Below are 20,850 nucleotides of genomic sequence, written 5' to 3' on the forward strand. Positions count from 1 at the left end.
TGAATCATCCAAATATCATATTCTTCTGACTTTGAAAGATAATAAAGACAATGAACTATAGAGGAGGCAAGATTTAACAGTCTTTTTTTTTTTCCTGCTCTCAAATGAAGACAATTTTGAGGGCAATAATTGCTTAAAGACATAACCACCATATTTAACAACTGCGATAGCAGAAGTGTCCACAAAAACACCTATCATGGAAATAACAAATAAACAATAGCAGTGTATGTATCAGAAAACAAAGAACATAGTCATATGAATTGGTAAATGCAGAAGAAAATACTCCAAATTACTTGTACAGAAAATGATCCTAAAGTAAAGGACATTCATGACTTTTAACTCAATAGTATTTGAAGACCCAACATGTAGGATAGAAATTGATGTCAGGAACTCGGCACAGGTAGAAGTTCTTGTCAATGACTATTTTATAACACATCAAAGTGTGTAGTCTTGTAAACATGTAAGTAGTTCATATTTTTTCCCCATCTCACCTCCCATCTCCTTTAAAAATCCTCTGAAAAGAATCCTCTAAAGAATAAGAAATAGGTAATTTATCCATCTTATCATTAATCTAAAAAATCCACTTCAGAACAGAAACTGATGCACAGGAAGTTATTTTAATTGAATATTTTTAGATTACCTTACAGAAAAGAAGATCTTAATGGCTTCATTAGCATAACCCCATTATAAAAATAAATAAATTTTAAAAACCAATAAAGGTGTTTGATATTCTTAAGATTTTTTTTTTTAATTCTGTGATTTAAAATTAGAACATGAAAAGAAATAAGCATCAAGACACTGAAACAGTCAGAGGCAGTGTGTTGTATTCTTACTATATAATTAAGATCAGACATACCAAGCTAAACATGCTGCAGAGACATGTTGGCTGAGGTCTTGAAGCATGATCACACATTAGTGAAATGCCAGACTTAAGCTACTAAGTGCTGTCCAATGTTGTCTCAACATGAAAATATTTCTGCTTCTGTATGTAAACATGAGTGATTCTCTGCACTATACTCCATTAAGCAGTGGGGACATTTCCTAAGTTGCTTAAATGTCTTAGTGTTTGCAAGGGCAGGACCAAACATGAATTAAAACCTTTATTTCTTTTATTATGTGTACGTTTTACACTAGATTTTGATCTTCATTAAGTGTTTTTATCCATATAGTACGCCATTGATTTCACTGTGATACGACTCACACTACAGATGCATCAGCATTCTGTATGCTGTATTTTACGGTGAATCAGCAGTATTTTAGTAAGAACTGCTTTTAAAATGTTATTTTAAAAGTAATAATTTAATATATTATTTGGTACCAGAGTAGTCATTGTTAAAATACTAATAAAAAAAATTTACTTTCACTATTGGTAAAGTGTTTCTTTTGTGGCTTCAATTAGAAATAAATAAAAATAAGAATAAATAAGAACTGAAAAGGATTGATTTTATTGATCTTACTGATGACTTATTAAAAAGTTTGTGATCTCTGACTTCCATTTTTCCATGGGGATAAAACTGAATTAAAGTATCTTGTCTAAAGAACAATGAACAAAAGCATCATCTGTAGACAATGTAAAATGACAAACATATTTATAACCAGAGTTTGCCCTGAAGATATATTGATGATGACTGTACAATTCTCTGAAAGGATGAATATTCTCTCTATTTAAAAGGACTGTTCAGTTATGAATTCTCATAAAACCAGTATCAATTGACATCTTGAAACAATTTGAGTTATTAATCTTAAAACTGGACAAAAAAAGAGAAAGATTTTTAATATTTTGGCAACTTGTAAAATACTAGGGAAAAGGGGGCACAGCAAAACTTTCAGTTTCCTAAAAATGAGATAACTGCATAATGAAAGGAATGTAGTGCTGAAAAAAATTAAGTTTAAAAATTAATTTATTTTCTGTTTGCAAATTGGATGTAGCTCAACATTTCACTAGATATTTGAAATGCCTCATTGAATGAAGGAAAATTATATTTGACTTGCAGATTGTTCACAACCAATCTGTGAAAATTTTCAGTATGGAAATGTTGAATTTTCTTAGAGATAACTTACTGATTAGGTGGAATTCTGACTGTTCTCTGAAACAATAAGCTGATTTCTTGATATTAAAATTAGGAAGAGCTACCATAACAGGTACGTATGCCTTTCACCAAAGATGGCCACAGAATTTCAGTTTTCCTTCATCATCCATGTAATACACAATGCACATTACAGAGAATTGTTTAATCTTGATTTGAAGACTTTTTAGAGGTTTCAATACATTTTTTGTAAGGTGTTCCACTGGTTAATTCTTGTTGGTAAAATACTGCACATTTCAATAGTCTGGGTCTGGTGAATTGAAATTTGGGTGCAACCTGGTTCATAAGTCACATGGAAAGAGGTCTCATGCTAAGTTCCTAACTTAGGTGCCTCTAAGAGTGTGTTGTGAAGCTGAGGCTAAAGAAGATGTCTGAATCTTAAATCATAAATATAGCCTTATTCAGAGTTGTTCATGTTAGTTAATTTCGATTAAAAATTTAAGCATGACTTAAAGTGTGTCTAAAGTTTCTTGTGGGTTCTTTGCATTGATAAAAATTAATCTACAAGTAATAAAGAAAGAAACTTGGTACAGGAGAAAATCTTCAGGAAGGTGACTAGATTTATTTATGTATATTTTAATAAATCAGGAATAGTTCTGCCCTTTAGTTATAGTAGCTGTTTATATTGTTTTATGTAAAGCTTTTTATGTTATAGGTAAGTGTGTTTGCTTGTTAACACTACTTTTAGCAACTAAAATGTTTTACAAGGGAACTAATTTTCCTTATATAACACTTTCATTATTTCTACTGGAAGTTTTCTTTTCTTGGTGATACTATTTTGTGTAGCAATAAAGTTGTGTGTAAGATTCAGAAAACAATAACTTTAAATTCTAATTTTTTAACTTATTTTTAATGATAGACTTGTCTTAATATGCACAATTAGTTATCATTCGTTGATCAGCTTTGGTTCTTTATATTTACAGTGGTAATACTCTGAGGAGGCTCTAAATTTCAACCTTCCTTTCCCTAAACATTTTCTTGAAAAACACCTTGCAAGGAGACTGAAAGCTCTATACTTTTTACCGATAATTCTCCCTTGTCATAACCACCAAAATGCTAAAGTTTTCATAATACAAATACACTTCAGTGTATCTTTCAGGTTTATTTCAAAGCAACATGAAAGTTTGTTCAATGCTTGTTCATAGCTAGTCATTAGCATAACACCTAGTAATCTTTATGAAAAGCAGACAAGTCTGTTGGCAGCAAGTCAAAAGCTACCACTGTCACTAAAATGGTAAGGCATTGAGCCAATTTAATTGTTAGGCATAGATGGTTCCTGGAAACTCTATATAATTTTGTAAAAGCAGTTTGAAAATGGTATTTCAGGAGACGGCAACAAATACTGTTATACTTAGATGTAAAATGTTAAAATGTTGCTAAAGAAGGTCCTGGTAAATCAGCATCAAAGGCTCAAAGAGTCTCTGGAGACTCCAACATTTAAATCTTACTCTGTTATATTTGTGGGTTTGGATTCAATATTCAGAACATAATTCATCTCACCTAATGTTACCTATCTAGCATTTGATCTAAACTAGTCATTTAGGATCTCCCAAGAGTCAAGAGACAATTATTTCCAGGGATGATTAATCGTATTTCTCTTCAACATATATTACATGAACCATTTCATAGAAATGCCTGTTTCATTTCACTGGCTATTAAGAAAGCATGTTCAGATTGCATGCCCAATTTTGAGATGGTTAATTCCATTCATAGCAGCTGACTCCACTTTACATTATGTAAAATAAATACTAAAATTCATTAAAAATAGTTTTGATTTGTTTTTCTTTTTAAAATATGTTTAGTTTGCTTTTTTTTTTTATTTAAGATAAGCAAAACTGAGCATCTTATATGCTTTATTACCCCCAAGTAAATATGTAACTAATTGTCCTGGTTTCAGCTGGGATGGACCTAGCTTCCTAGTAGCTGGTATGGTGCTGTGTTTTGGATTTAGGATGAGAATAATGTTGATAACACACTGATGTTTTAGTTGTTCCTAAGTAGTGCTTACACTAGTCAAGGACTTTTCAGCTTCCCCTGCTCTGCCAGGTTGTTGCGTTAAGAGTTACTGTCGTATACAAATAGGAGTCTGAGGAGTGGCTGGGGGGGGCAACCCTCCCGTTGAGTCACGAGGTTCGGACAGGACCCCCTTGCTTTCTAAACTCCTTCTCAGAGAGCAGTCTAGGTGCGGCTAGGTCCAGTCTTAGTCTCAGACTTGGTCAATGGTTTATTTTCTAAGGACTGTGTGTATAGCCACTTAACAGAAACAGAGCCCTCTCAGGACTTTCGCTAAGGCGACAGCATTAATTTACAAAGTTATAAGTCCAGTTGTGTCCAGCATCCTGAACCTCAGGATTATGGATTCACTAATAACGCGCTTACACCCCCAGTCTAGTCGTGTTGCATGAACTATCACAGCCACACTTAAAGAGTCTGGTCGTGTTCAATGAGAACTACCATGGCTAGATCAGCGAAGAGTGCAGTTTATTAGGAACAGACACACAGATTCTTTGGATTACCGGTGATAAATTCACTGTCTGCAAAGCACATGCAAATATCAAGAATATGAGTAACACTGCTGGCTACAAACGAATTAAAAGATAATAGAGCGACTCTATAGAGATTTCTAAGTTTCCCAGGGAGGCACTTGGTATAACCAAGTGTTCAACTCTTACCCAAAGGCATCCCGATGGGGGGAAAGAGAGGCTCAGCCCATCAACTGATCAGAGTGGTACATGGTGGTGTCTTCCCTAACATTCTCTCTCTCTTAAGCCATTTTATACTATCTTTCACCTTTCAGGTGGAGCTTGAGTGACTCTAGTCATACATACCTTTGTTTAGGTTTGGCGTAAAGTTTTCTCGCTTTGCTTTTAAAGGTATAAGCTAGGAAAATTCAAAGCACAAGCTCAGTGAGGGGTGGTCGCACCTTGGACGTGGGTAGCTTTTGGGATGGAGGTGTGTTTTGGTATTATAATGATGTTATAATGAGCAAAGTTCACCAAAAGGACAGCATTTTGTTAAAAACGTGACAGGCTGTTGGCCCAGAGTAGCAAATATGGAGCTTGTCAGTTCCATAATACCTTTAAGTTCCCACATAATCACAGAGCCTGGCTGCAGTATCTCCACACCGCTCCACCCTGCGAGCAGTACCTCTTAGAGTCAGCACACCAAGTTCCCCTGGTGTTACCAACATCTAAGGTTGCAGGCCTAGGGAACTCCCATGCAATGGATTCCTTGCATGTCAGCCGCATTCCACCTGGGGAGCTTCTTCAATGCTGTGCCTTACCTAAAAGTGAGAATATAAATTCTAATTTCTAAGTCACCTCAGCCATTATCCCACACAGGTGCACAAGAAGCTGGAAAGGAGCATGACCAGGACAGCTGCCCCAAACTGGCCAAAGGGCTATTCCATACCCTATGTTGTCATGCTCAATATATTAACTGGAGGAGTTGGCCAGGGGACAGCGATTGCTGCTCGGGGATGGGCTGGGCATCGGTCATTGGGTGGTGAGCAATTGCATTGTGCATCACCTGTTTTATACATTCTTTTACCATTATTATTATTATTTTCTCTTCCTTTTCTGTCCTATTAAACTGTCTTTATCTCAACCCACAGGTTTTACTTTTTTTTCCCCCCGATTTTCTCCCCTATCCTACTGGGTGTGGGGGGGAAATGAGCGAGCATCTGTGTGGTGCTTAGTTACTGACTGGGGTTAAACCACAACACAAATGCAAAATTTCAAAGGGATTTGCTATATTAATTTAAAAAACTGAAAAATGTTCAGCCCATTAATCTCTATTCTTCTTGGACTTGTACGCTGCCTGCCAATTACAGAGTTTGGTAAAGAGTCCCTTTTCATAGTTGCGGATGCCATTGCTATGCAGAAAACTAAGGAGAAGCAGCTGGGCAGAATCCTCTGTTTTTGACTCAAAGCAGATTTACACAACTGTAACACCACACTTGTAGTTTCCACTCAGGCCATGAGTTCAAAAGACTTATTCATGCTTGAAAGATTTGGACTATCTGCTAGAGCCACCTGCGCACAATCTTCTTATTTTTGAGAGAAATCCTTTTCATGCTGTCATCACAACCAACTTCAAATCAGGCGGGTTTTCAAAACATGTAATCACTGCATAAACAGTGGTTGACCTCAGCAATGGTCAGTGCCTTTTAACAGCAGACTTATAAAAGCAGACAACTGTTAGAATTACTGCAGTGTTTCCGATTCTACCTCCTGCATGCCTAAAGAGATAGAATATGATAGACCAGGCCGGCCACCTTTTAGTAGCAGTAAATACAAGCACAGCTACATTTGGATGTATTTTCTGAAGCAAAGTGACGGTTTTGATGACTGTGGAAGCCCTTTCTGAAAATATACTGACTACAAAAGTCTCTTAAAAACTCCACAGTGTTTGTTTTTGAGTTCTCAGTTGTTTTTTCTTCTCGCACAATGCTGTTATACACATAGCCGTTACAAGTAACTTAAAAACTCTTCAAAAACAAAAGTCATGACTTTGTAACTGCACAAATAATCATGACTCATTCATGATTTTGCCTAAAAAGAAAACAAAGATCACACGTTGTTTTGCCTTTCTGAAAGTTCAGAAGTATATTGCTTATAGCCTGCAACCAGTACTCAGAAGATAATATAGCTCTTGTCAAGTAATACAACTGCATAAATATTTGTAAATGTATTTGGTTGGTTTTCGTAGTAGGGGCAAGGTTTGGTAGCAGGGGGGCTACAGGGGTGGCTTCTGTGAGAAGTTACTAGACACTTCCCCTATGTCCAACAGAGCCAATGCCAGCTGGCTCCAAAATGGACCCACTGCTGGCCAAGGCCGAGCCCATCAGCAACGGTGGTAGCGCCTCTGTGATAACATATTTAAGAAGGGGAAAAAAAAAAACCCAAACCCTGCAGCAGCAGCAGTCAGAAGAGAGGAGTCAGAATATGTGAGAGAAACAACTCTGCAGACACCAAGGTCAGTGAAGAAGGAGGGGGAGAAGGTGCTCCAGGCACCAGAGCAGAGATTCCCGCGCAGCTCATGATGAAGGCCACGGTGAGGCAGGCTGTCCCCCTGCAGCCCATGGAGGTCCACAGTGGAGCAGATATCCACCTGCAGCCTGTGGAGGACCCCATGCCAGAGCAAGTGGATGCCCAAAGGAGGCTGTGACCCCATGGGAAGCCTGTGCTGGAGCAGGCTTCTGGCAGGACCTGTGGAGAGAGGAGCCCACGCTGGAGCAGGTTTGCTGGCAAGACTTGTGACCCTGTGGGGAACCCACGCTGGAGCAGTCTGTTCCTGAAGGACTGCACCCTGTGGAAAGGACCCACGCTGGAGCAGTTCATGAAGAACTGCAGCCTGTGGGAAGGACTCACGTTGGAGAAGTTCATGGAGGACTGTCTCCCGTGGGAGGGACCCCATGCTGGAGCAGGGGAAGAGAATGAGGAGGAAGGAGCAGCAGAGACAACGTGTGATGAACTGACCACAACCCCATTCCCCATCCCCTATGCTACCAGGGGAAGGAGGTAGAGAAAATTGGGAGTAAAGTTAAGCCCAGGAAGAAGGGAGGGGTGGGGGGAAGGTGTTTTAAGATTTAGTTTTTATTTTCTCATTATTTGTTTGATAACTGCTTTTATCTCACTACAGTTACTTATGTTGCGTATCTACTCTAATAATATGACTTTAGATAACAGTTAGTTTTAACACCTCCCAGCAACCCATCACTAAACAAGGACAGACTGGATGAGTATAAGAAGAATGTGTAGTGATAGGATAAGCCACCAATCTGTGAGTGGCAAACAACTGTCATAAATTAAAGATTTTGTCTAAGAACTTGTGCTTCGTCTTGAAAGTGAAAAAGATGTTAGCTTAATTTCTGCTGATAGTAGAAACACAGTATATTTGTCAGACAATTTTTCTTTTGGAGAAAACTTAAGATTCTGAAAGGTCTTGCAAAAGACATATACATTAAAGAAGGTCACATACAAAGGTTTTTATAGATGGTGTCCTAGGAAGATTTACACAAAGATTTACAAGTATAGAAAATTTAAAATAGGAAAATCTTGACCTGCTTCATATGGTCTTTACTATACTAGATATAACCAGCACATTACTTTGTATTCCATTTTACTGTGTAATGGAAATCACGGATTTATTCTAAAGACCTAGCTACCTTTCAGTGCCTTGGTGTTGACAATTTATGGACACTTCCAAGGCAAAAGAATAGCTTGATGGTGTACAACTTCTAAAAATACATATATTCATGTCTGCTGGCCAGACTCAGTCCCCAGAAAACGCACTTGGAAGTGTTGTCTTCCTTGTGATTGAGATGGAAGAAATGTGTACCCCTCACATGACTCAGTGCGGAAGTACAGGTAATGCTTGTCTTCCATACTAATACTAGGATTGCATCCACACCTGGAGGTGTACGATAAAATAAAATAAAATAAAATAACTTTCATTTTTTTTGTTCACCAGAGGCAAGAATTTAAATTATTCTATCTAATATCTGTTATCCTATGTGCTTTTAAAATTTAGCTTCTAGAAAACTTTATTTCAAGTCCTCTTCTGGTGACCTTCAAAGCCAATCATTCAATTACTAGTAGATACAAATTGAATTAAATTAATATGTCTGTTAAAAAGAATGTGAACGATATATATTATTAATCCAAATAGAGGTTTTCTGGACTAATGCTACCAAAACAGTAATAGAATGCATCATTAGTAGTAGTCTGAAATACAAAACCTTTCCATTCTGGGTTACAAGTTGAACCCAAGATAGGATTTCCTGCCTGTCCATGTGATCCCCACAGAAGTCCACTTACTTATCCTAGTTGATAAAATACTCCTAACTAACACATCAGTACTAAAGAGCTATCACTAACTTGGCAATAAAAGTTATTAAAATGAAAAATCTAGGTGATGTCAAGCAGTACATGTTGTATCACAGGGTTCAAAATCTTGTTCCTGTAATTCGCTACTATAGCTTGATGAGAAGAAAGGCTATTATAAATGAAATTTTAAAAGTTTTCAAGTTCTTTAAAAGAAACAAAAAAAGGCGTTTACTGCAATCTAAGATTTAGTTCTGTACCACAATGCACAGTCCTTGGAATTGATACGGAGTGTTCATTAAATGTTGCATACTACAGTATTTAATGAGTTGGACACCATAAAGAAAGTTTTTCTCGCTGACTGCCCCTTGTCAATGAACTCTCAGTTATACTGTTTCTAGTGTGAGTGTCTCTAAGTGCAGATGGAAATCAGTGATATAGAAAACTTGTTATGATTCAAGTGTTTGATCAATTGTTTCTGCAGTTCGGTCATTTACCTTGGGTGTTTAGATTGGTTTTTATTGGTTATTTTATTGAGTTGTATGTAATCTTGTTTTCACCAGAGACAATCTAGACATTTAAGACAAAATTTAGTTTGTCCGTAAGGTTAAATCTCATTCTTCTGCTTTTCTTCCCCATTCTCTTCCCTATTCTCTTCTCACCCTTTCTAAAATTCCTCTGTTGAGGGAAGACTTGATTGCTTCCTCACTTTGCCACTCACAATCCACTATACTGATGAAGATGTCTTATCAAAACATCACAGTATCTTTAACTGACAGCTCAGTATAGAAGTTCAATTGTTGACCTCCCTTTACTACTTTATGTAACATTTTGGTGCTTTCTTTCTACTTATTGCCCTTAGGTCAACTTTGTACATTTGAAAGTCTTCTTTAGTTCCTCTGTCTTTTATATGTAATGAATGTTCTTTGTGTCTTGAATAGGCTTTCAATTTAGGTTCTCTAAAATTTAGATCATGGGTCCATTTTATACTATCAACAAATGTGCTACATGAACTGCAAAGCAGGCCTTTTCTTGCATCATAATTACTAAAGAACAAGCATAATGATATAATCTGTTTCCTCTTGTTTCCTTCTGAGTTCACAAACAGAATTATACGCATGCTTTTTGAAAATGAATTTCTAAATTGCTTTGAACTGGTTTAGAAAAAAATGTTACTGATTCTGATTTTATTCTTATTAAGGATCTTTAGAAGTTAATTAAAGGCTTACTTTTCCTTTGTGGTATTTCTTTACAAATTAGCTTTTTGTTTCTTTCTGAATTCAGTTATTTCTGAATTCTCAGTTTCAGTGTACTCCTTGGTACTCACTAATGAAAGTTTCCATTCCTCTGTTAACTTTGTTTTAATAACCTTGTTTATTTCAAGATTCACTTTGCAAACACAGCCAGTACTGTGAATGAAATTTTGAAAGATAAACATTCTGTAAGTGGCTTGCAATAGAAGGTAGAAAGAAATGGAAAGGACTTCCAGGAAAGGACATCATTTTCTAGACTGGTAAATTGCCTATATGTTACATATTGGAACTGCTATTGGACTGCTATATATTGCCATCAAGAAAATTCGAATACTTACATAAAAAGACAACAGGTTTTCTTAAATACAGAAAGCGTATACAAAATTCCCTGGTACTGCATCTAACACCGTGACCAATCGAGATATCATCTTTTAAAGTTTAGAGCAAAAGATTAATCCTACTAAAATCTATGAGATTATGTATATATTTAAAGATAAATGTGTTCTTAAATGCTGGGTGGGATTTAGGGCCATAGACAATAATTTTTACAGTACCAAGCAATATTTCTCTGATTCCTTTTATACACAGCTACAGATACAGTCACAATGTGCCAAATGTTAGAAGAACTTAAAATATTTTTCCTTTCCTAGAAAATATATTTCATTTGGGGGGGGGGTGTGTGTTTTGTTTGTTTGTTTACTTTTTGGTTGTTTTTTTTGTTGGTTTGGTTTGGTTTGGTTTTTGTCAGAGTCAGGCAATGATTAGTGCTAGACTAACAGCACAGTTTAAGCAGGGAACAAGGTCCAGCTTTGAGAAGGGAAATTGTGCGGTTTATTCAGCTTAATTCAGAAAGTAAAATGTGAAGGTAATACATTAATGCTTTGACAAATACAAACAAACAAAAAAAATCAGCTCAATAACTGCTGTAAAAATATATTTTGATTCTATGGTATTTCTTAGAAATGAGGTTTAGAATTCTATCATCTCTAGTTAATTTAATGAGTCATCACTTCCATTCAATCTCATTTTAAAAGAACAATAGTTAGGAGGTAGGAAGGAATAACAAAAGGAATTTTTAAGTCCAAATCCAAATATTTTGTCTGCTTGTCCTTCAAAGTAAAAAGCAACAAAAGAACATAATATTGTGACCAAAGATTACATTTACCCAAGCGTATATGTGCAACCCCCCCTTATTAAACTTTTGTAGGATTTCCAAATAAAGATTTAATTTAAGGAAAAACCCAACTACTTGGTTTTGAAAATATGCAAATATTGAAATCTAACTTTTTGCATTTTAGAGGATTTTTTTTCTCAGAATATAATAATATATCTTCAACATTCAACACAAAATCAGAAATAAGTCTAGTTGACCCGAATGCTTCTTTTTTATTAACAATTTTGTCATAAATATTTCTCCTTGCTCTTTTTTTAAGCAACCACTGCAGAAGGTTTTTCCTTTCAACTTATTCTGTCCTCCCACAGGCAAAAAACCTGCAGTGGAACAGCAATGCTGCCAATGTCTGAAACAGACCTTTTCTAAGAAAAGAGAAAGTAGAGTGGAATATTTTCATTTAATATGAAGAATATCATCTCACATCTGTCGCACAACTATGCTCTCTCTTCAGTTCCTGAATTCTTCCCGTCATAGTACATAGGACAGTACCCCTGAGAGTCTGAAGTTTTGTATAGAGTGCCCTATATTTTGGCTTAAATATACTCCAAACAGAAGTGTTTCAAAGGAGGTCATCAGTAGCTACTATGACTGAACACTGCTTTTTAGAATTGTGTACTTAAAATCTGTTGATAGTTTGAATTGATACCTGAGAACTGTGGCTGTAATTCCTTCTACACATAGAATAAAAGTTGTTACTTTTTTGCTCTTTTTCCGTGCTTCATGGGTTTGGGGTTTTAGGTTTTGTTTGTTTGGTTGTTTTGTTTTTAAGAATACAACTAATATTTCTGAAACATGTAAACATCTGACATTTCAGGGACAAATTCAATGATAATACAGATAGATAGCCATTCAGTGGACTTTCATTCTCCCTTAAATACATTTGATGAAGCAGGTATTACAGATGGTGTTGAGCAGCAAAAAATAAGGAAGCTCCTACAAATGACTTGGGAAAATTGTGGGTTGGGGAGTTTCAGCTGAGGGGAGTTTCTGCTTTGATGAAACATGTGCTGTGACAAGATAGTCAGAAGGTTTTTATGACTAGTCATTTCTCACCTCATCTTTATACTGACATCAAACGTTCCCCAGACATTGTGTCATTCCAGGCTATGTAGAGCATGCAGATTTGGAGAACTTATATTTCACAGGCATTTCTGCATTTCATGAAATTAATGTGATGTATAGTGTCTGCAAGTCAGGCTTAGGTATGCGTCAAAACCAGATGAGTGTGATTTGATTTTAGGGTATTATTATCTAATTTGTATCCATTTCACACACACTCACACACACACTCACACACACACTCACACATACACATACACACACAAAATCATTCTGTGGCCAAAAATGAGTGTATTCTCTGTTTCATTGTTTCATAAATATTTTTGGATTATGCAGATGAATTTTAAGGATTCTGTAATTTAGAAGCTTTTCACTGAAAAGTAGTGCTGCAGTGAAGTAACTAGACAGAACTGATTTCCACTGTTGCACAATTAAGTATATGATAACCAAATGTATATGAAAACTCAGCCAGGCAGTATAACTCTAAGTTATATTCAGCCTTTTCTACGTTTCATACAGAGGCTTCAGTGAAATAGACAGAGAAGTCTAGTTAACTTCCACTAACTAAAAAAAAAAAAAAATTACAGTAAGGTGACAAATGTTTTCCTTATTCCTCCATGGTTCACTGAAACCTTGGTTCTCCCTGTTACCTTGTATCCTTTCATATGAATTGTGTATTCTTATGTATACATAACTTGAAGTGAAGATCATGTAATCAACAGGGCCGAAAGAATTCAAAATTATTTAATCACAAGAAGACAAAGGTAAACTCAGTGATTTAATACTTTTCTAGATCACATGTAAGATTATTTTAGAGATCAGTGAAAAATACTTATCTACAAATGTATAAATGAGAACAAATAATGACAAAATCAAATTTCATTTGTATAATGTTAATTCTCTAACATTAAAGATTTATGGAAGGCAAAAAAAAAAGTAGTTCCCACTTTACACATAAATTATTTTAATTAATGAGGCTAGCATTGCTGTTTTACTTACAGTATGATCTATTTTATTCCTCCTAGAATTAAACACATAATCTTTCCACTGGATATTCTGTGTATAGGTCTTGTATACACAACCAGTGACTGATAGAAAACAAAGTGCAGCAATGAATAGCCATCCTCAATTCAGAGTGAGGTGACCAGTACATTCATAGGAAGCTGGGGTGGAACTTGTTCCACTAGGTATATTTATAAATGATCTATGAAAGAAAAGGCATTTTCTGACAAGATTACTTCATTTAGGATAGTAAAGGTGAAAGTAGATAACAAAGGCTTACAGAACAATCTCAGTGGTTCTGAGTGATGGAAGAGCAAGGGGAAAATCCTTGGACAAGTAGCTTTCTTGTGAAAAGGACTATAGGGGCCTACAGTTTCTGATTTAGACATAAAACTTACCTAAACATAAGTTTTTAATGCCTTAGGAAAGCAGTTTAACCTCTGTATCTTCCTTACCTGATGACTATTTAAAGCATACAAACTGGAAAAAACACAACAGGTAAGCTTAGAAAGTTTGCAAAGTCGTCATAAATGTATCTGAAAAATAATAAAATCAAATGTTTTAAAATACAGGAAAATATTTTTTTTTTTTTAATAAAATTGTAGAAATACTGGTTGAAAGGGTCTACTATTTTTGTAACTGCCTTTCAAGCAGTTGCTGGCAGCTTTTAGAACTTTTTTTTTCCCTTCTTTTTTCTTTTGGTAATGTTCTGCTCAATTAAAGCTGTAATGCAGTAATAAACATAAACTAATCCTATTGAATTTTAACTAAAATATACTTTCTGAAATGTATTTTATCGTGAAAGTTAAGTGATTGTCTCAAGAAACATGACAGCATTTTCACCGTTGCTAAAGGTACAGTAAAGGTCTACGTAATTCAGTCATAATAGCTACTGTAATAAAGACAAATGAGTGTTTTTCATTGAAAATAAAGCATGCAAAAAAATTAAGGGAATTATGAATCTGGCTTTCTGGGGTTCTTGTACAAAAAGGAAAGCAGACAAACCAACCACTTCTGCCCAGAGTGAAATGCAGTGAAAAATAAGTGAAAACAAAGGATAGTGAGTTAAGTATGCAACAAATGCAAATTACAGAAAGGCAAAACAAAACAAAACAAAACCCAAATGACACCCCCCCCCAAAAAAAAACCCCAGCACAATGATCCAGTAATTTGAGTGTCTGTGTAAGATTTGAGAAGTCCTGCCTTCAAATACTTTACTTATCAGTATGTTTGTTTGGCCATTGGGACCTGGGAAGCCAGCAACTGGGGAGACTGAGATCCAGGGGCAGCTACTGGGCAGACCAAATGTCTGAGCCCAGCCCCTGGAGGGATCCACTTTGTATGTATGTATGTATATATTCTCACTAGTGGTCCTCCATCCTGCTCAGCCAGACAGGGGAGCAGAACAAAGACATTAGTGCTGTCTGTCTTCCTGTGAGTACTCTGAGTGTCTGTGGTATGTGTGTCTGGCCATGTATATACATGTATATGTGGTGTATGCGTGTTCCATGTGTGCGTGCCTGCTGGGAATACATCTTCAGCCTTGCAACTGGTAGGATCCGCAGGGACATGGAGCTGCAGCATCCTCAGCTGTCTGGGAGTGTTGGAAATTTTCCTCTAATATTGTCCAATGGCAATTCATCACCTCATTGCAATGGCTCTGGTAGTCTTGTGCAGCCTGGAACAGTGGCTCCAGGCCTCCTTTACACCTTTATCAGGCTTCAGCTGCTGTGATAACTGCCTTGTTCCTGTTTTCACAATATGTGATCACTGGCACTCCTTAAACATCAGCTAAGTATGAAAATGGGCACAGGTGTTTTCCACCTCCCATCCCAAGATCTCCTCCTCAGAGGGCAGCTTCTTCCACCAGCTTGTGCTTGCTGACCATATTTGAATCACTTCATTAACACGAGATCCTCTGCATGTCCCTTCTGTCCATGCAGTGCTTCCTATTTTTGGTGCTGTGGTTTATAATGCTAGAAGCAGTGATAGTAGGTCTGAATTGCATGGTTTTTTTGGATAATACACAACTCCCATTAAATTCTTACAGACCATCTAAATGCCCAGTAATCTCTTAGCACTTGTAACTGGTCTGAGGGTACAAAAAAAAAAGCTGATGATGCCAGAGATGGTTTTTCCTTGCAGGGCTTATCTAGGCTCTGTCCAAAATTAAAATATGCATTATATAGTTCTCAATTTATTATAACCTTACACATTATAAATATATGTATTTGTTTAACAGTACTGTGAGTTGAAACTTTTATAACATTAAAAATTACCCTCCCCATTTTAATCTCTCCTATGTGTACATACACTCATACTTTTGCATATGCATGTATATACACTCATATGCATAATTAAACAATTTGATGCAGATTGTTCGTGTGAAAACTGAAATTCAGTTTTAATTATTAGAATGTAAAAGAAGATATTTCATACTTAAATTAATGCAAATCAACCTGCAATAAGAGTGAATTTCAATGCAGGTTTGGCTATATGGCTCTAAGGATGCCACCACTAAGTCTGCTCAATCACATTTTCATGCTGAAAATACACAGTGATAGCAAGGGTCAGTAAAAGTACACTTGCACTCCCACACGCTAATTTTTTATGGTTTATTTTTGTGTAAAACTTGCAAATATATTATGCTGAAGAGACAAGTTTTTGATGTTTCTTTTGGTTGAACTAAAGGAGCAGAACTAGGAGGAGTTGAACTAAAGGAACTGAAGGACCAGGAGAGAGCTGACAGTTCTTTAAGGACATTTTTCTGAGAGTGCCAGAGCTCTCGATTCCCATGTGTGAGAAATCAGGCAAGGAAGGCAGGAGACCAGCATGTCTGAGTAAGGACCTCTTGGTCAAAATAAAGCATAGGAAGAAGTGCACAGGCAGTGGAACCAGGGACAGGAATCCTGGGAAGAATATAAGGATGCTGTGTAGGAATGGGATTAGGAAAGCTAAGGCACAGCTGAGCCAAATTTGGCAAGGGATGTGAAGAATAATAAGAAGGGCTTCTACAGGTACGTTTCCCTTTCTACAGAAAGGGAAGATAAAAGAAAATGTATCCCACCTGATAAATAAGACAGGAGAACTAGTGACCACCAACATAGAGAAAGCTAAGGTCCTCAACAATGTTTTTGGCTGAGTGTTCAATGGTAATCTCTCTTCCTACATCTCTCAAGCCCCCGAAACTCAAGGCAGGGACTGGGGAAAGGAAGTCCTTCCCATCATAGGAAAAGATCAGGTTTAAGACCACCTGAGGAACCTGAACATACACAAGTCCATGGGATGCATCCAATGAGATGCATCCCAGGGTCCTGAGGGAATTGGCTGATATGTCATTAAGACACTCTCCATCATATTGGAAAAGTCATGGTGGTCAGGAAGTCCCCAGTGACTGGAAAAAGGGGGTATCTCACCCATTTTTTAAAAGGGTAATAGGGACAACGCTGGGAACTACTGACCAGTCAGCCTCACTTCAGTGCCAGGTGAGTTCATAGAACAGATCCTCCTGGAAGATATATTGAAACATATGGAAGACAGCGAGATGATTAGAGACAATCAACATGGCTTCACCAAAGACAAATCATGCCTGACTAATCCAGTGGCCTTTTATGATGGAGTGACTTTATCAGTGGACAAGGGAAGAGCTACGGATGTAATCTACTTGGACTTCTGTGAGTCCTTTGATACAGTCTTTCACAACGTTCTTGCCACTAAATTGGAGGGATGTGGGTTTGACGGATGTACTGTTAGATGGATAAGGAATTAGCTGGGTGGAAGTTACAGTCAGCATCTCAATGTCGAAGTGGAAACCAGTAATGAGTGGTGTCCCTCAAGGGTCCATAGTGGGACAATGTTATGTAATATCTTTATTAATGACACAGACAGTGGGATTGAGTGCACCCGCAGCAAGTTTGCAGATCACACCAAGCAGAGTGGTGCAGTTGATGCACTCGAGGGAAGGGATGCCATCCAGAGGGACCTTGGCAGGCTTGAGAAGTAGGCCATGTGAACCTCATGAAGTTCAGTAAGGCCAAGTACAGGGTCCTGCACCTGGGTCAGGGCAATCCCCAGTAACAATTCAGACTGGGGGATGAATGGATTGAGAGCAGCCTCGTGCAGAAGGACTTGGGGGTACTGGTAGATGAAAATTAAATATAAGCTGGCAATGTGTACTTGCAGCCCAGAAAGCCAATCCTACCCTGGGCTGCATCAAAAGAAGTGTGGCCAGCAGGTCGAGGGAGGTGATTCTGCCCCTCTACTCTGCTCTTGTGAGACCATACCTTGCATCCAGCTCTGGAACCCCCAGCACAAGAAAGACATGAACCTGTGAGAATAGGTCCAGAGGAGGGCCATGAAAATGATCAGAGGGATGAAACACCTCTCCTACGAGGAAAGGCTGAGAGAGTTGGGGTTGTTCAGCCTAGAGGAGAGAAATGTCCAGGGAGACCTTATTGTGGCCCTTCAATACTTAAAAGGGGCTTATAAAAAAAGTTGGAGAGAGACTTTTTACCAAGGCCTGTAGTGATAGAACAAGCAGCAGTGGTTTTAAACTGAAGGAGGATAGATTTAGATTGGACATAAGGAAGAAATTTTTTACAATGAGGGTGGTGAGACCTTGGAACAGATTGCCCAGAGAAGTTGTAGATGCCCCATTGTTGGAAGCATTCAAGGCCAGGTTGGATGGGGCTTTGAGTAACCTGATCTAGTGAAACATGTCCCTGCCCATGGCAGATGGGCTGGACTAGCTGATCTTTAATGGTCCCCTCCAACACAAACCATTCTGTGATTCTGTGACTCTATGATTCTGTGTTTCTATGAATCCATGAACTGAATTCAAATACTGAGAACTGATTTCAAATACTGATGGCCCAAAGTCATCTCTACTCATCTTTTAAACATCTTGAAAGATCTTTACTCTTAAATGGCTAAATTACTTTGATGTTTCTTTAGGTAATTTGCATTGACATGACTTAACTTTCAATGGGGAAAAGAACCAATTGTCTTCATAATAAGACACCATTCAAGATTGATGCATTTTTCTATAGAACTATGTAGAAGATTATTAGCCCGCAAAGACTCTTGAAACACCAAGAAAGCCTGTAATCTCTGCCATTTAGAAGAACTAGAAGAAGTAAAAGGGAAGGAGGAGGAAGGAAACTTCTTATGAGTACTACTTACCATTTGCTACAAGTATCACTCAGATCAAGCAACATTAAATGAAAAAATAATGAAGAGCTGTGACAAATACAGGCAAGTTAGAAAACCATTAAAAAATATTAGGACATAATTTGATGCCAGGAATGCCATTGTTATTGAGTACATTTGAACAGTTTCTGACATCTTTGAAGCACGATATATGTCACACCAAAAAACAAGCCCTATTGATATTGTTAGCTAAAGAATAGATGTGTTACACTTTTGTACTTTTACAAGTAGATGCACTTTAATCAGACTATAATATTGACTTGTTTGAGGCCCAACTGTAAAGACATTAATACAGCAAAACTGTAAAAGCACTTCTGTACGCAGTAGTGCATAAAAAATAGCATTGCCACTGCTAGTAACAGCCATGGACCTCATGCTATCTCTGCCGAATGCTGAATAGGCAAGGCCCCAGTGCTGGCCTCTTGTTATCAACTCACTATGGGAACAGGATGTGTGAGTTGGAGCTTGGTAGTTGGTATCTCTTGTTGCAAGGTGCTTTTACTATGGGATAACAGAAAATATCTTGGAAATTTGGGTACAGGTTGAAAGCAGAGGCCCCAGGACTGTCAACAACTCAGTGAAGGTCAAGTGCTGGTTACTGAAGAAGGGCTACCTTGAGACCTGGGAGAAGACAACTTTTGCTTTAAGGAAAGAAGTAGCAGCTAAGTAAGGAAGCCTGGAAAAGTAACTCCCCACTTCACATCACACAATGTGTGGTCCAGCGGTGAAGGTCAAGGACTGGTAATTGTCTAAGAAGTTAAGCTTCTCTTAAAAGAACAAGTCCCAGACTGTGGGAGGAAGGAGAAAGAAGATACCCACCTTGGTTTCAGTTTCCCATGTGGAAGAACTTTCAAGTTTGGCCACTTTGACTTGAGCAACTAAAATCCTCAAGGATGGTAGCCATCGGTGCCAATTTATGGCCATCAGCTCCATAGTAGTGTATACTCATTGTTTATGTAGTATATAAGTACTAAGGACTGACAACTTTGAATACAGAATGATGACAACTTTGAATACAGAATGATAACAACTGATAATGAGTAAGAACTAGTAACATGAAGTATATTATTAATAAATGTCAGTCTAGTAAGATTTTTTTTAAAGTTTAAAACTGGCCTGGTTTATAAATCATGTAAACACTCCCATCACACTGATCTCTAGTTCTCTGCTGTATACATGTATATCAGTTATATGAAAAGATTAAATAAAACACCTGAATGCACATTGGATAGCAATAAATGCCTATGTATATGCAGCAGAATCATTCTTTATTTACTGTATTCAATAGTCTCCAATGATTTTTTGGTAATGTGGATGGGTTGCTTGTGTGTAGACACCCCTATTGAGGTATCTGAATCCACAGCTGAATCGGACTCTAGGTGCTAGTCAGCTTCTTAAATCATAGGTGTGCAGTGCCAGCTGAGATGCCATGGAGTATATGGACTAGTCTCTGACCACTGGTTCATAAAGATACATATCTCCTTTGTCATATTTGTCATCCTTACATATCTTTTTGGCTATTTGAGGGTGTCTCAAATAGCACGAGTTGGCTGTGTATAGACATCTCAGTCATAGCCTGTATGTCCATCTAAGCTAGTCACCCTAGTCCTCCAAAAACATGGAAAGAAATAGGCACCTCTAGAGAGCAATTTACACAAGATGAATCTAAATGACATCCTTTCTCTCTGGAAGTATCTGTCTCCATGGGCTATGTGTTCCCGTAACTATCTAGATGTATTTAGGCTAACAAATGCCACTCTTTGAAGTCAAAATTCTGCAAAATAATTCAGGTAGAAATACTATCAAAGACATTTTGAACCACCATATTCTGACATAAAAAGTCACATTCTTTTTTGTTTGTTTTGAGTTGTAACATGTTTGAGAGTTTTCAGAAAATTTCTGTGGTCTTATGGTTAACCTTTGGGAATCGTTGTAGTTTTGCTTCAGTAATTGAAGATAAGCTAAAATATTAGATGATAAAATTTGCAGAGCATAGACATTTTTCCATAGTTTTCAATTTCACTTTGGAAAATAATATAAGTCTATATTTTAATGTACATGACTATTCCATCATTCTGCATGGTTGATGAGTTCTACAAATATTGATCTATAGCAGATCAATACTTGGTAGGGTGAATATTTAATCAATGTAATATTTTTTACACCTGGTAATAATTACAAATGACTGTTTCTGAGCGAGGTATAAATAACAGTCTAACAACAGACACTGAGTAAGTGAC

Source organism: Mycteria americana, chromosome 1 (genome assembly GCF_035582795.1).
Source record: "Mycteria americana isolate JAX WOST 10 ecotype Jacksonville Zoo and Gardens chromosome 1, USCA_MyAme_1.0, whole genome shotgun sequence".
Lineage (NCBI taxonomy): Eukaryota > Metazoa > Chordata > Aves > Ciconiiformes > Ciconiidae > Mycteria > Mycteria americana.